This window comes from Uloborus diversus, chromosome 7 (genome assembly GCF_026930045.1).
Source record: "Uloborus diversus isolate 005 chromosome 7, Udiv.v.3.1, whole genome shotgun sequence".
Classification (NCBI taxonomy): Eukaryota; Metazoa; Arthropoda; class Arachnida; order Araneae; family Uloboridae; genus Uloborus; species Uloborus diversus.
In genome coordinates this window covers 113426040-113441766 of record NC_072737.1, presented here as the reverse complement: position 1 = coordinate 113441766, position 15727 = coordinate 113426040, and the positions used below count along the sequence as shown (strand labels likewise).

Genomic DNA, 15727 nt, shown 5'->3' with positions numbered 1-15727 from the left:
AAAAAAGGTATTTGATTTTAAAATTTTCCAATTAAAACTGCTAGCATAAATGTTTTTTGTGAAATATAACAATTTGTGAATTTTATCACTTTCTAAACAACTTTTTTGTTTGCATAGAAAATATAATATATATTCCGTTTTTTAATTGCTTCAGCCATTAAGTAAGTTATTTCAAACTATTCTAAGCCGAATGAGGGAAATAGTTAACGTTACAAAATCAACGATTGTATTATACGAGGATGAAGCCCCGCTTTGTTCTGGGCAAACTACTTGCCTTGGCATTTAATTATAAAAACTTAACTGCTAATGGAAAATTTGTTTTATTGAAGATGTACTGGAACTGGAGCAACTTAATACAGCTCAAAGTACTATCTCGAAATCCCAATCGTTCTTTTTCATCCTCGGCATTTTTCTTGCTACGTCTTTGCTCATCTGCCGAATTTTAGTCGGAAAATTAATGTAACTTGAGGGGCGAAAACTGTGATACCGAAATTTCAAGTCAATGGAAAGCTTAAAGTTATATCTTGGACTAAAGGTTAGGTCATAGTCAAGCAGGGGCGTGCATAGGGAGGGAGAAGGAACACCTGTTGACCCGAACCTGAAGGGGGTCAGAGAATTTTAAAATGAGGGCTGAGAGGTGAAATATATTTATATCCCATGCCATATGAGACGTAGGAGAAAACAATATGGAAAAAGGGAGGGAGGCGTAAAAGTCATTTGTGACGGGCCCCAAAATTTCTGTGCACACCGCTGTGGTCAAGGCTTAATTTGTATGGCTGACCGGTTTCCGTGCATATTTTCAATTTTATGTGAATTTTCCCATAATAGGCGAAACTCAAGCTATTTACTAGTAAGAATAAATTCTGAAGACTCTAAGGCTCCCACACTCCTTTTGTCAGAAATTAAGCCCTGGTCCATTGTTTTGAACTATTCTTGTGGTCATCCAAGTTTCATTTTGTGCAAAGATCAAGATATCCCATGTCTAATATGTTTAAAATTGATGAATTCGGACATGTTTTAAGTGATACGTATATAATTGACACTTTATCAACTTTGTCACTCACAAAAGGTTTTCAAGCTTAAGAACTGTTTCCTTTTGGACATTAATGGTTTGGAAATCAGTGGCGGATTTGCAGTTTTGGGAACTTTTGTTCATTACTTTTATAAAGAAGCGATGGAGAAGGTGGTCTTTTGACCCCGTCCCGCTCGCCCCATAATAGCCCCTTATAGTTACGACATGGTAAATCCGCCACTGCAACAAATTAAATGTGATTCAAAACAAGTTTTCAGTTTTTTTTTTTTTTTTTAATTCTTCTCAGAAAATTTTCAATAATGGTTTTAATCAGTATTTCAACTATCGAAGTTGATTGTTAATAATCATCAGTTTGCATTGAAAGTTGCTGTGAAAAATTTTATCTTTTGATAATGAATGTGTTCTTACATTAGAATCATGCTATTATCGAAAGAATAATGTTGATATTATAATTTATAACCGATGTGGAAAAGATATGATAATTTGGGGGGGGGGGGGCAGAAAACACAACTGACATTTGGGGGAAAAGAGTTTCCAATTACAGTAAAACCTGTTAAGTTGACCACCTTTGTAAGTTGACCACCTGTCTATGTTGACGGCTTTTGTCAGGAACGGAATTAGTCCTATCTTGTACAATGAAGGAAAACCTCTGTAACTTGACCACCTTTCTATTTTGACCACCTGTCTATCTTGACCAATAATGTACCCCAAATTTGGTTTGGAGTATTGTAAAAACCCTTTGTAAGTTGACCACTTGGTTAATTTTTAAAACTTAATTTAGCAAATTATTTTATTTTATTATTATTTTTCTTATATCTTTCCAAGAATATTTTTGATGCCAGACCAGCATTTTGCCAACTAAATAAAACAGCAGCATAACTAAACCTCCTTGTAAGTTTAACCCTCCACATTGAAAAACTACTAAGAACACTTTTATTCTAAAAAATTGTTTTTCTTTTGTTATTCTATTTGAGATTATCTTTTGTACTCTCTGTTCAATGAAAACATGCGTCAGTAGAAAAGTTCTAAGTATTTTTTTCCAGATATTAAAATTAATTGAAAGGGAGAAATCCAGAGAAAATTAGCTGACACATATGGAATTTCCAAAACAACTGTCTAATAAGTGCACCAAATTTCAATAAGGAGTTATTTTGTTGAAAAGTAGATCATCATGGTTATAAATGTATTAAATGTATATGAGAAAAAAAAATGCGAAAAATTTGTTATTTTTGATTAGCTATGAATTTTTAGGAACTATTAATATCAAATAACTTTTTATAAACAATGATTTTTTTTTTGATCAATTTATTGAAATTTTAAATTTGCATGACACATTATACGTCATTCTGAGAAAATTACCTCCTAAAATATTTGAATAACATTTTAAATTATTGTTTCAAAGTAATGTTAAGCAATGAAAGTAAGTTGAACGGAAAGAGTAAGTGTCAATTAGTCAAAAAAATGAATACATGGGCAAGAAATGACAAAAAAAAAATCATTACCCCCCATTATAAGTTGACCACCCAAAGTACTGCACCGCAAGTGGTCAACTTACACAGGTTTCACTGTACTATTATACAATTACAAACAGCTATTTTCCTCCAAAATTTAGGGCGGGGGAAGTGGGGAGGTGCTAGTGAATTATAGTATTTACGTCTTAATCTCGATCTACGCATCCAAAGATTTTGCCTCAAAATCTGTTAGGTGAATGAATACAATGTACATCTATCCATGTGCACGCTCTTTTTCGTCTCAATGGTTTCTTCCTCCAACCGATCATTAATAGAAATCTATTCCCACCGCCAAACAACTTATTATTCTACCACTGCGGCTCCTGATCGGCCAGTTGGCGATATTCTTTTCATTTATGTTTGCTACATCCTTCAGTTTATCTCCGGACGTATTTCAATTTATTTCTTCATCATGCTCATAAAATTTTCCGAAAGTTGTTTTTGTTTCGTTCGTTTCTTATCAGTTTTGAACGCAATTGAGTGATTTTCAAATTTTTTTTTGTTTAAATCTATTTGAAGTACTAAACGATTCAAACCATAAAAATGAGGGGGGGGGGGGGGGTCGAGGAGAGAGGAAAAAAATCCTGAAGCATTTATAATGTTAATAACTTTGTACTTAACTCTTGGACAATGATTGTTTTGAAAATCATTAAATCTGAAAACTGGGGATATGTTATATGAATTTCTAAACAATTTTTGGTTCGGAAAAACTTTCGAATTCTTTGTGAGAAAAACGAGGATCTAACATATTTAGAGTCTTTGAAAAGTGTTTTGTGCAGCAATTGATGCCTCGATTAAAATGGAATTCCCCCTAATAAAAAAATTTTTTTAAATAGTGTATGGTTATCCAAAATTAAGAAATAATATTCACTAAATCCATTTCAAATGAGTTATTAGCCTGGTTTTAAACTATCCTGCTATTTCCTGTACCTTAATTTGATTCACGTCAGAAAAGAAATTCAAAATACATTATTTTAGAGGCGCTTGTGCCACTTAAATATAGCAAAATAAAATTTCTGAATATTTAAAAACTCACCCCTTAACCTTGAAAACTATGTTTGAGTTTTTAAATGCACACAGAAGTCATACTACTAATTTTCTTTAAAACATTGCAAAATGCAATGTAATTGTTTATTTTATTTTCGAAATGACTGTAAAGCATGAATACGCAGAGTTGGCGGATGAACTGGAAGCAGAAACATACCACTTCACTTTGTAATAGATTGGATCAGCGAGGATGCACAAGCAGTCACGTTTTTACTGCTTGCTCGTTCTCGCTGATCCTACCCATTACAAAATCAAGTGTTCTGTTTCCGTTTCCAGTTCATCCTATAGATGTAGTATTAACTATACACAACGAGAAACCTGTTTCATGGGCAACCAAGCCTTTCTAGTAGACGGCAGTTAACTGATAGGCTAAACTGGCTTTTGTCCGTTTATTTCGATTCGCTCGTTCAATGGCGGCCAGTGGCTGCAGTTACGGAGTTGTGCATCTGTAGCTGAAGCAAATCTAACCTCAGATCCTGATCATAGTCAGAGGCGGATACAGAAAAACTTTTTAGGGGGTGGAGGTATGCTGAAGAAGGATTCCCTCCCCCCCCCCCCCCAACAAACGAACCTACGGTTTTGGGGTACGAAAAATTTCTGAAACTGCTTTGGGGGTCAATAAAAAACACCACATCGGGCAGGAATAAGGCACCAAATTGGGGATAAACGTTGCAAATTTCATAAGCAATGAAACGAAGTAGTAGTTCAAATATTTACTTTGAAAAATAATTAATGAATTGAAAAAATACTGCAATCGTTTGCATTTTTGTGGACAAAGGGTTTGAACGCCATGTGGACGGATACTGTTTTCAACGGTTTAGGGGGGGGGGCTAACCCCCATGACCTTCCCCTTGCATCCGCCACCGATTATAAAATAACGACGCTGCCAGGTTAGGTTTGCCCCAACTATAGTAACACTACATCTATGGTTCATCCGTCATCTGTTATCTCTCTGTAGCACTTTTGCAACAAAGTTAACTATATGAACTATAGAAAAGGGTAGATATATTGCATGGTCGGAAAAAAAAGTTTGTGTGAAAGATATAATTAACTGACTTTTTGTATTGATGTTGCAATCAAGGACGGATGCTAGGATGAGGCGATCGCCCCTCCCTTGGAGGACTCTTCATTGGGAAATTTTCGATACTGAAGTTCGAAAACCGCAACTTCCGACAATCTTTGATAATGTTGAATAAGGGGACGAAAGCTTTGGGGATCTCCCTAGAAATGTTTTAGAATTTAAGTGCGAAACATTTGTGATGAACATTTGCAAACCAGAATACATAGTAAAAGGCATGTAAAAAAATTCAGTTCCTTGGAAAGAGTTTTAGATTCGCCCTTGTGTATGCAAGACCCGTTTCAGATATTTGGAGGCCCTAGGCCATATGCTTTTTCAGAGGCCCTGTGTAGTCAACTTTAACAATTTTACCCATTTGCGAAAACAGTTTTAGCTATTGGTTAAAAAAAATAGCCATTTGGGGGCCCCTAAAAAGTGGGGGCCATAGGCCACGGCCTAGTTGGCCTATTCCTTAATCAGGCCTTGTGTGTATGTTGCATTTCAGTACGATTTTAAATCACATTCATGATTTGAAGCTGACCCACCGAAAATTCTCCTTCTTGTTCCAGAAGAAATATTTCAAAACTTTTCACAAATAAAATGAAGAATCAATTTCAAAAATTAAAGATTAATTGTTAGAAATTGATTAAAAAATATTCAAAAGTGACTGACATGGTTTGTAGAGAATGTGCCATCAATATCATTAACCAAATCACTTAAAGTAGTGAATTTTCTGCTTGCGTATTCTTCCTGCTAATCTTAAGTTACAATGGATGCAACGATTAATTTAAGCTCTTGAAAAGAATAATGACTTTCCCGCCGAGATGAAACTAGATCTCTTAACGACTCGTCAATTCCAGCAAATCGAATTCCTTACTTGCGCATTCGATCGTTATTAAGCATTTGTGGGATCAGTTTCATTTTCGAAATTAATCTACAGGAAATTTATTAGGGTTCTTGTTGCATGGCGCAATGCCCGTATGCAAAGAGTTGGGAGTTCAAGATTAATATTCAGTACCATTACGAAAATGCGTCTGGATGGCAATCAATTATTTAATAATTTATGTCAGGCGAATTTGGAAAGAGCCATTAATAATAAATGAATAATTGTTTTTGTTTGTAAGAAGACAATTGATTTTTAATGGCAAAGTCACAGGAAAAAATGTTGAAATATTGAAAAGAAGTATTTGAACTCTCTCCTCCTTATAAACCCTCTTCAAATATTGACTTAAAATGCGTCCAGTATTTTTTTGAAGTGAATCTCAATATGCGAGCGCTTTAAAATTTTGACCCGTAACCTTTTTTTTTTTGTGGCGGAAGTGACGTAGTTGTATTTTAATTGTTGCCAGAAACAATCAATATGTAGTTAGTTTTGTTAATAAATTCAACAAATTAATTTTGAGGCTAAAATTAGGCTATCTTATAATTTAAGTATAGTCATCAGAAAATCCACACTGCTTAAGTTCAACCTTGAAATTAGTTTTTGTTAAATTTCATTAACAAGATTAACTTTATAATTCGCAACTCCAACGAACTATAAGGATCACTGAAGTCATTGTCTAATGGCGGAATTGAAAACTAAAACAAACGCACATGGTAACGAAGAAAATGCTAAAAGTGTTGTGATTTTTGTTCGTACGTATGATTTTTTCGCTTTATTCTTTTTAAATTAATTTTCAAAGTCTTGTGGATATTCTGGACCACGTAGAAAGAAATGAGAATTCAAGAAGCATTACTAAACGTCAAAGATTAATGCAAACTACGTAGTTCGTAGTTCTAAGCAGCTATTTCCACGATGTTGAATTCGATATTTATCAATTCTTGATAAAACTAAATAATAATTGTGGCCTGACAAGAATAACAATTAATGCTAGAAAATTCAATATGACATTACAAATTATTGTCGAAAGAAGATGATACTTTTTTGCCTTGCTTGGCTCGCTTTTACTGTTTTCCATTTGTAGCTGAATTATTTCTCTCGAATTCCCGAATCGGTTCATTTAAAAATTTTCTGTTTCGATTTTTCTAATTTCTGAGTTACGATTTAATTGTGTCATGTTATGCAAATCATCAACAAAATTCTCACGGATATATGGTGGTAGTTTTCTTTTCAGTTGATTGACCATTATTTCCTTTCACTTATCGAATTCTGTAATCTTACTACCATTTTATTCCACTCATGATAAAAATTAAAAATGGTTTAACTAAAAACGCGAAATCTCGCCAAGGCTACTTTGCTCGCACTATACTAAAATTATAACCCTAAACAAATTTGGCGAAACCTTTCAGCTGAAAATAAAAGGAATAAAGTAAATTCTTTCTCGGTTATTCATTTTGTTCTACGATAATATATTCAAGAAAATATTTTGCATGCTGCCCATTCCAACTAAATGCTGCTGTAAAATATGGTAAGTTTAATTAATTTTGTAAAATATGGTAAGTTTAATTAATTTAAGATTTAAAAAAACCCCATATTCTTACAAATTCATACAAAACAATAAAATTTTTTACCTTGTATAACGTTATCCAAGTTTGTTAATCCAGAATTTTCGCTTTCACCAATTATTAAGGAAATAATGAAAACTAACAGTATTTTGAGAAGCTCGAGAATACTACTAAGGGACGAATTAATTTCTGTAGCTGAAAGCAAACTAAGACACATCGATTGCGTTAATAAATACTCAGAACAAACTGCCTGTGTTTACGTCAACAGACAAACGTGGAACCCAACGTGGCAATGTTTTAGTTTCATTTGCAGTTTTGTAAATCACCGCAAGATAGCGTATTCGAGCGCTGGAGTTCCGAATTACTAATATTTTTTAGGGTGCGTTCGACGAACCTCACCGGTTAACCAGTAAGTAACCGGTTACTTACCGCAGCGTTCTATGATCAACCGGTTACCTCACTGGTTCCCATTCTAAGCAGTTCATTGGTTGATCTGAGCACGTGATCATTCGTTGTCACGTGATTAACTAACCGGTCGCTCTCGGTCGTGCTCATCGAACGCAACCTTATTGTCTTAATAAAAAACGGATTTCGTGTGTTGTTTTGCTTTCTCGTTGTTTATGCATACATTTTGGAAATTAAAATATACAATTTTGTTGTGAATATAAGTCAAGTGCAGAAAGAACAAGAGCGTCGCTTTCGAGAAAACTTGCTGGTGAAGTGACAGTTCATGTTGAAAAAAAAGAAAAGTTTCACCTGTAGTCAGTAATGCTCCCATCAGTTTTTCTGAGGGTATACTCCCAGTAATCAGTTATGCACAATATTTGTATGCGATCATATACATAATGTGTCATCATATGAAAATTTTTGAAGCTTGAGGCTATATGTCTAAAAAAGTTTGAGAGTACACGGCGTATATGGAGTTTTACCCTATGAGAATACGACTGCCTGTAATGTGTCTTTACGACTCACAATTTTTTTCTTTATTAAAGTGTTTTTTTTTTTTTAAATATATATGCTATGAAAAAAAAAAAAAATTCTACAACGCTAGTCTTTCCCTAATTTTTACAGTCGAACCTTGTCAGTTCGATCACGCATATAACAATTACTGCTAAGACGAATTACGTTAGCGATTCCCATCCTATTATTTGTTGCCTATTGTTTTTCGGACAAGACGAGTTAATTTTTAAGGTATCTTTGAGTTCTTTTTAACGTGGTTCTAATGAATCTGTTTAAAGTTTTTTGTATAAGGGTTATCGGAAAGTAATATCGTTTTTTTTTCAAACAAATGTTTTTTAAAAAGTTTATTTTTTTAATCAGCGATGTAATTACCCTCGCTATCAACAACCTTTTGCCGTGTAGTGCAAAGTGCACACATTTTCAATCCCGGATATGTGGCACGAATTCGGGTTTTGAGCAAAATATCTGAAGATAACATTTTGGACATCGGACAAATTTTCAAGTTTTTTCGATTTTTTTTGTGACATATAGGTCGGAATAAAAGGAAATCAGACAATGCAATGTCAGGTGGGTATGGTGGGTGAAGCAGTTCACCACAGCTCATGAATTTTTTAAGGGTTAACCTTGAACAGTGTGGTCTTGCATTACCATGTTTCAGGATCACTCCTTTTATGCTGATAATAGTGGAAAGATTCATGCCACAAATTTAACCACCTGGTTTCACTTTCTTCCAATCGCTAAAGAACTTTCTGAGACAGAAAAACCTGAAAATTGGCTTGGCTTGAATCCACGAAGCCATTTCCAGATATTTTGCTCCAAAAGTCAATCGAGGAATTGAAAATTTGCATACTAGATGGCAAAAGGCTGTGGATAACGAGAGTAACTACATTGTTGATTAAAAAAAAACCACTTTTAAAAATTTGTTTGACAAAAAGGACATTACTCACCGGTTCCTCTAATAGTGTTAATTTTTAGTCGCTTGCTTTACGATATTAAGAATTTTCAATAGCCTGTCTAAAATTTAAGAGGAGTGGGGGGGGGGGGGGTTCCATTGATTCACTACGCTCATATATGTGACCGTCTTTTAATTACGTAACACTTGAAAAGAGAGAATGTGTTAGCATTCCACTTATATGCAAAAAAAGTTAGTTTTTTCAAAACCAGGGAGGCAATGGCTTCGCCCTAGCCCCCCTGATTTATCAGGGGTGCTAGGGCAGCAAGCCCACCCCCTAAGAGCAAGGGCACAGCACCCTAAATATTGCGGAAACCCCCTCCCCTCCTCGGGTGGGCACCCCTGCCTAAATGACGAGCCTTTCCCCATATGACCGGACTGAGAAGTTGCCAATTTGGCAGGGAACAGGAAAAAGTCGAAAGCTATCCTCATTTGGCGATTTTCATACCTCGAGAATCAAGCAAAGTGGTTTCGTAGTATTACGGTAACCCTAAACTCAGTCTCTACACGTCAACCAATTTTGGCGGCAGACATTGTTTGAAACAAATCACCACTTCGTCAACGATTGTCGATCTGAAAAATTTCTTATCTCGTGTGATGATCGTGTGTGCTGTGCTGACCCGGCTTGAATTTCTATCTTTTATATGAAGTATCTTTGATCGTATGCCTAGCTGTTCTAGTCGAAAGACGTTCTTCACAAATAAGCGGCTGTTGCTACTGTAGAGATTTCAGGTCGTTGGCAAAAAAACCATCTGTAGCTGACCTCCCTTTCCGACGCGGATACGAATTCCGTCCTGCCTTTCGCAAGCTGATCTACTGCAGTATTTACACTAAAAAGTGATGTTTATTTTTATGAAATAAACTACTATCGACAGTGCCTTTAACAATTAAAGCCAGTATTAGTGACCAAAGGATAAACGTAAGTTCATTATATTTTTAAAACGAGTTCATGATTTTTAGTTTTGAATATAAAGTATGTTGATTAATGTTTCGGCCATTTATTTTATCAAGTTGTAACATTTTGTTGAATAGCGTTTTGTTTTAACCCATTCGTATCTATTACAGAAATTGCATTATTTTCTCCCTTCGTAATTCTAGAATTTTCAATTGATGTTTTCAAGCGTTCTTCGTTCACTGAATTATATTTCTTTTACAGATTCTTCGTAATTTTCGAATTATTTACTTAAGCCGACCAAATTTCGTAATGCTTTTAGAGAATTGAACGGAATTTCGATTAAAAAAAAACAAAGAGCTGATTTAATAATCGATCGAGGTAAAGGATGTAAAAAATAACACTGATCCCACGTGGACAAAACAATTTTCTTGCACACTTCTGATGAAGTAAAAAGAAAAAAAAATCCTTACAAAAATTGTTTACATAAAATTATCTAGGACATTTGTACCGGACTTAATGATTTCTTATTAAATGAGAAATTTTAATGCTTAGGTATAGATGACCAGCAAAATATCTGGCTCAGGAGGTTGCAAATAGCATTTTTTCTGAAAATATTAACTTTTGGATATTAAAAGAAATAAGAGATAAATCATTGCAATTAGTTTGAAAGTAGAAAATCTGAAATTTGACTGATAACTTAATTTTTTCCTCTTATAACTTTCATCTGAAGTGTTTTTGCTAAAACATTCCTAACCCTAAAACAGAAAACTAATTAACAGTAGAATCTCGAAAATTCAAAGGTTCCCTTTAATTCTAGGTGCCTACTTTACATTTTTGTTGCTAAAAAAGAATTTTCGTCGAAATCTTAAAAGAGAAATCATTAACTACTGTTAAACTTATTTAACAATGTACAGCAAATCATAAAAAAATGGTTTGAGAGGTTGGTGTCAACACTCTGTGGCACGAAATCTTCATCAACTAAGAGATGCTTGGGCGAAAATAACTTGAGGCGTAAAATTAACATTGATAGCCACAAAGAACGTGTTGATGTCCGTATTGGGATACCCGATTGCAATCTAAAATGAAGGTTAACTACTTGACGCCTGACGACTCATATACAGTGAAACCTGTGTATAACGATACTGTCTGTAACGATAACCTGTCTATAACAATATTTTTTTTTGGCCCCAGCAAAATGTCAGCATGAATAATCAAACTGTTATAACGATAAGCTGTCGATTACGATATTTTTTTAGGTCCCAATAGTATCGTTGTAAACAAGTTTTACTGTATACTGAAATTTAAACTTTAGCTACAACAACTAATTGTATTTGTTATGACAGATATACTCATACATATGCTCGCAAGCACATATGTTATATGAGAAAACTCGTTGAAATGAATTCAAGCACTCAAAATGCATGTTTAATTGCCTACAAATTTGCTCACATACATACATACAGCTATCGTGAAAAAAATTTCAAAATTTGTTTGGATTCAAATAAAAACGAAATCCACGCTAACATTCCAGAGGTAAATTTTTCATGAAGATATAATACTTCCTTTTCTTTGTAAAAGGTTCTCCTTCTACTGTCATCCAAAAAGTGTAAAAATTTAATTTGTTAGGATTTTCCGGATATTTTGAGTTTTCAGTAATCCAAGGTGGACTTAGCCCCAATTATACCTCAGATTTTCAAGATTTTACTGCAGTTCTATCTGATTAGTTTTGGATATTAAGTCCTTTTTCTGCATTTCTATTTTCTTTTATATTTTAAACATATTTCAAGGATTTCATTCATAGAAGTTATGACTGTAAAGTTCACTGTCTAAATATAACCTCTTAATCATGTTGTATTAATCTTGTATTTGCATCTGGTTATAAGAAGTTCCAGGAAAACGTTTCAATGTTTGATAAAAGGTTCTTGAATAATCTAAGGAATTTGACCTCTCACATTTCACAAGGGATTGTTTTGATGCTTCTCTACTTTCTTAGTTGAATTGGTTGAATATTTTTAGCCTACTTTCCCAGTAAAATTCAGAAAAAGAAGAAAAAAGCATGAAAGAAGGCTTAATGCATCTTTAAAATATCGCAAAAAACAAAAAAAAAAGTCAAAAATAAATAAAATAATTAAATATTGAGAAATTGAAAATTGGAAAGTAGGGTATTGAGATGGGGGAAAATGTCTGTCGGTCTGTCTGTCCCCCCCCCCCTAATAACTTTTGAATGAATAATCCGATTCGAACAAACTTTTTTTTTGTTCAAAAGATCTCGGCGAGGACACCTCATTCCCATGTTTCACTTTTTGATTTGAACTATTTTTTGTTCAATTTTGAACAGTTCAAAAAACCTTAACATTAGCGTCTACGGGGAAATTCATGGTAATTCCGAACTGTGAGGCGAATTTGCTTCAACCAAACTTTGTAGGAAATAGCTTTTAATGAAAAACTTTTATATAAAATATCTTTTTGATTTGAACAATTTTCCGTTCAACTTTGAACAGTTCAAATCCCTTAACATTAGCGCCTACGGGGAAACTGAAAGTCAATGTAGATTCCATACTTGAAGGTGGATTTATTTCAAACAAATTTTGTTGGAAATAGCTCTTGACGCCAAACTCCAGACTTCGACTCCGAGAATTTAGGGGCACTTGACTCCGACTCCTATTCCCGATAATTAATCGGACTTCGACTCTGACTTTGTAGCTTTGGCAAAAATTTATACCTGGAGGACAAATGACTGACTCCGATTCTTAGATATTCGACTCCGACTCCTTTACCCCAAAATGAGATTGACTCAGACTCCAAATCCGCAGCTATGGTTTTGACTGTGAAATAATTATTGTTGATGTGACTTGTTTTTATTTTTACGCTAAAGTTTTAATTTAGGTATTCAGTTTTCGGCGAATAAACTCTTAAGTTATTTATGTTTCTACATAAAGATATGCGCAGACGATTTTTTTTTTTTTTTTTTTTTGACAATGAAAATTATTTCTTTAAGTTGACATTTTATTGTTTTTATTTATTTTGGTTATGCATTAATTCATTTAAAAAAAATTGTTTTTGGCAACAGGGGAAAAAGAAACATTTTTTTTTTTGATATGATGTATTTATTTTAATGAGCTTATTAATTTTAATTATTATTTTTTCGTTTTGAAAGCTGTTAAAGATTTTTTAATGGAAAAAATTGTATTAGCTGCTTTGTTTATATAAGTTGCTGCTATTTTTATTTATTTATTTTTTTCTTACGCATTTAATTTTTTTAGATGAGTGAGGAATATTTTATTCCTAGAAATCAGCTTAAAGTATTTTAAAAATATGTTTGAAAAATTTGCGATTTTAGCTATTTTTGAGAATATTGATCAGGTACTAGAAAGTAGTATGGGTATACGGGAAAGTAGGCTCGTCAAGTTCTAGACAGAACTTCTTGTTTTAATTGTTTTATAGATAATTTACTTTTTGTTCATTTTGTTCTTCATGAAACTTAGTATAACACCTTTCCCAAGCCATTCCTTAAGTTGTTACACATCTTCTTTTCATTTTTTTAATTTCTTCTAGTTTCATAAATTTTAGCTTAGGGAGAGACGGGACTTGTTGTACCAGACTGAATAATTTTAATTTAATATTTTTTATTTTAATTTAATGACCAACACATAGCACCTTAAATCCTACAAATCCTATAACAAAATCGCATTACAGTTTATATTGAACAATTTTTATTTTAAAAACAGGTTTTGTTGCTATTTTTAACTACTCTCCTAAAGTAAGTTCTTTTGGTTCATATTTGTAGTTAGGGCCGTGCCATCCCTATGTGCAAGGTCATGCGGCGCAGGACGGCGACTGAGTCAAAAAGCCCCAGAGCCCTAATAACCAAAAAAGCTCGAAATAAAAGAAAAAAAATCTTCAACTAAAAAAAATTGAACTTTTCATTGTATTTAATTAGCTGCGTTGCCAGGTGTTACATGGTCTACCTCAAAAATAAAAGTTATGTCAAATGATGTGTGTTTAGCAACTAGTGTTAAATAAAAGAAAATAAATCAGGAATATTGCCATATGTTGGAATAATTGCAACAGTTTCTAAAAATCCCCGTTAGTTTGAGCTTTAGTCCCTGAAAATTCCCATTTGACTAAGAAAACTTTGTTAATAAAGTTTACACACTTCTAAAAATCAAAACACCAGAACGAATAAAGACAAATATAGATAAAAGGATTCTTAGAATAGAGGCAGCATAATAGCATCAACAGACCCTTTGAATCATCAATAGAATTAGGACAATAGTCTCCCCCAAAAATCCTTCATTGACTGGGGACAATGGTCCTTAAATATCTCTATCAGAGTAAGGACCACAGCCCCTAAAAATCCCCATCAGTCCCCCCAAACTCTTCATTAGAAAAAGAAAAACATGTACCTTAAAATTTCCTGTTATGATAAGGACATCTGTTTTAGGATTCCATATTAGATTAAAAGTAAGTTTTCAAATAGCTTCAATAGTCTCATTAAAAATATTTGGGGGGAGTTAATCGTTTGAAAAACCCCTTTCAGAATGAGAAAAAAAATTTCAAAATAGCATCGACATTCTTTCTTTTAATCACCATCAGAAATGGGGAAAAAAGGTTCAAAAATTTTCCCTTTGAATAAGTTTCTCTAAAAGTCTCCATTTGTATAACGACATCAGTTCTTCAAGATCCGTATAAGCATCTAAAATTCTAAAACAAAGTTAACGGTAAATATATAAGTCCCAATCAGAACGAAGTAAATAGTAAAGGTTTTCATTTTTAATGCTACTGAAGTCTTTGATTATCTTCTGCCAGCCGTACAAAAAAATTAATAAAATGCGGATCAACATCCCCGTGCTTGGCACCGAGTTCTGCTAAAAAAGTTAATGAATTAAACATTTTCAAAAAAACCTGGGATGGTGAGAAATGTATAATAAACCTCATGGTGGGAAATCGTACTGCACATTTATTTTATAGATGAGATAAAAAATTAAAAGTAGAAAAGCGGACTAACATGCCCCATCTTTCCCTATGCTTAGCTAGGTCTCATCTTTGTAGGACTTTAATTACTGGAAATATTAATTTGAAACCAAAGTTTCATTCCTTTGCAATATTGGCAGCAAAAAGGTTCTTTAAAGTTCTTTAAAAGGTTCAGTTAAAATTTTGGTGCTAATCGATAGAACAATTTTTTTTCTGCTTCGGATGAATGTGTGTTAAATTTTCATGTTCTATGGAACTGGAATTATAGCCTTTTAAATTAAAAGTACAATTTTAAGCCTTTATTCTCCCGATTGGTGATGATTTTAATGTTTGGTAGACAAGAGAAGACTCACTAGTTTAAAATTTTTATAGGCTACCACTCTCTTGTTTGTCAACAAATCAATTACTTCTAATTATTTTTAGTGCTCTTGACTCTCCTTTCACAACCGATTAAAGTTAAAAGTTTATTGTGATTGACTTTCCTTTTCCACGTTTTCTTATGCTATCTTGAAAACTTGTCCACAAATTTCATTTGAATATGAGGTTCACCTCGAGGGTTTTTTAAATTTTAATTTATTAATTCCTGTTCAAACAGAACTTCATTTATTGATTATGGCCCCTAAAATTTTCACTTTGACAGCTAGAAAACTTACCATATTTACACATGAATAAGTTCATCTCGCATATCAATCAAACTCCTTATTTTTGGGAGGAAAATCGAAAACTGCGTATGAGTCAAGTCCAGCAGCGTAGCTATGGGGTTTAGAGCCCCTGGCGAACTAAAAAAAATAAATATTTACCTTGTACCTACCTACCCTTATTTTTTTAAAAAAATGGTGTAAATGTATTGCAC

General features: G+C 33.5%; 1 protein-coding gene across 2 annotated transcripts in view; it reads left to right on the top strand.

Annotated features, from left to right (window-relative positions):
- Window positions 1-15727, top strand: part of LOC129226365 (rap guanine nucleotide exchange factor 2-like) — a 458437-nt gene that overhangs the window by 326286 nt on the left and 116424 nt on the right. Inside the window, exon 1 of one of the 2 annotated variants that reach the window (XM_054860969.1) lies at window positions 9541-9924. The exons of the other annotated variant lie outside the window; for it this stretch is intronic. The gene's annotated coding sequence lies outside the window, so the exon portion shown is untranslated. Of the gene's footprint in view, window positions 1-9540; window positions 9925-15727 lie in introns of those variants that run through there. 2 annotated transcript variants of the gene reach the window in all.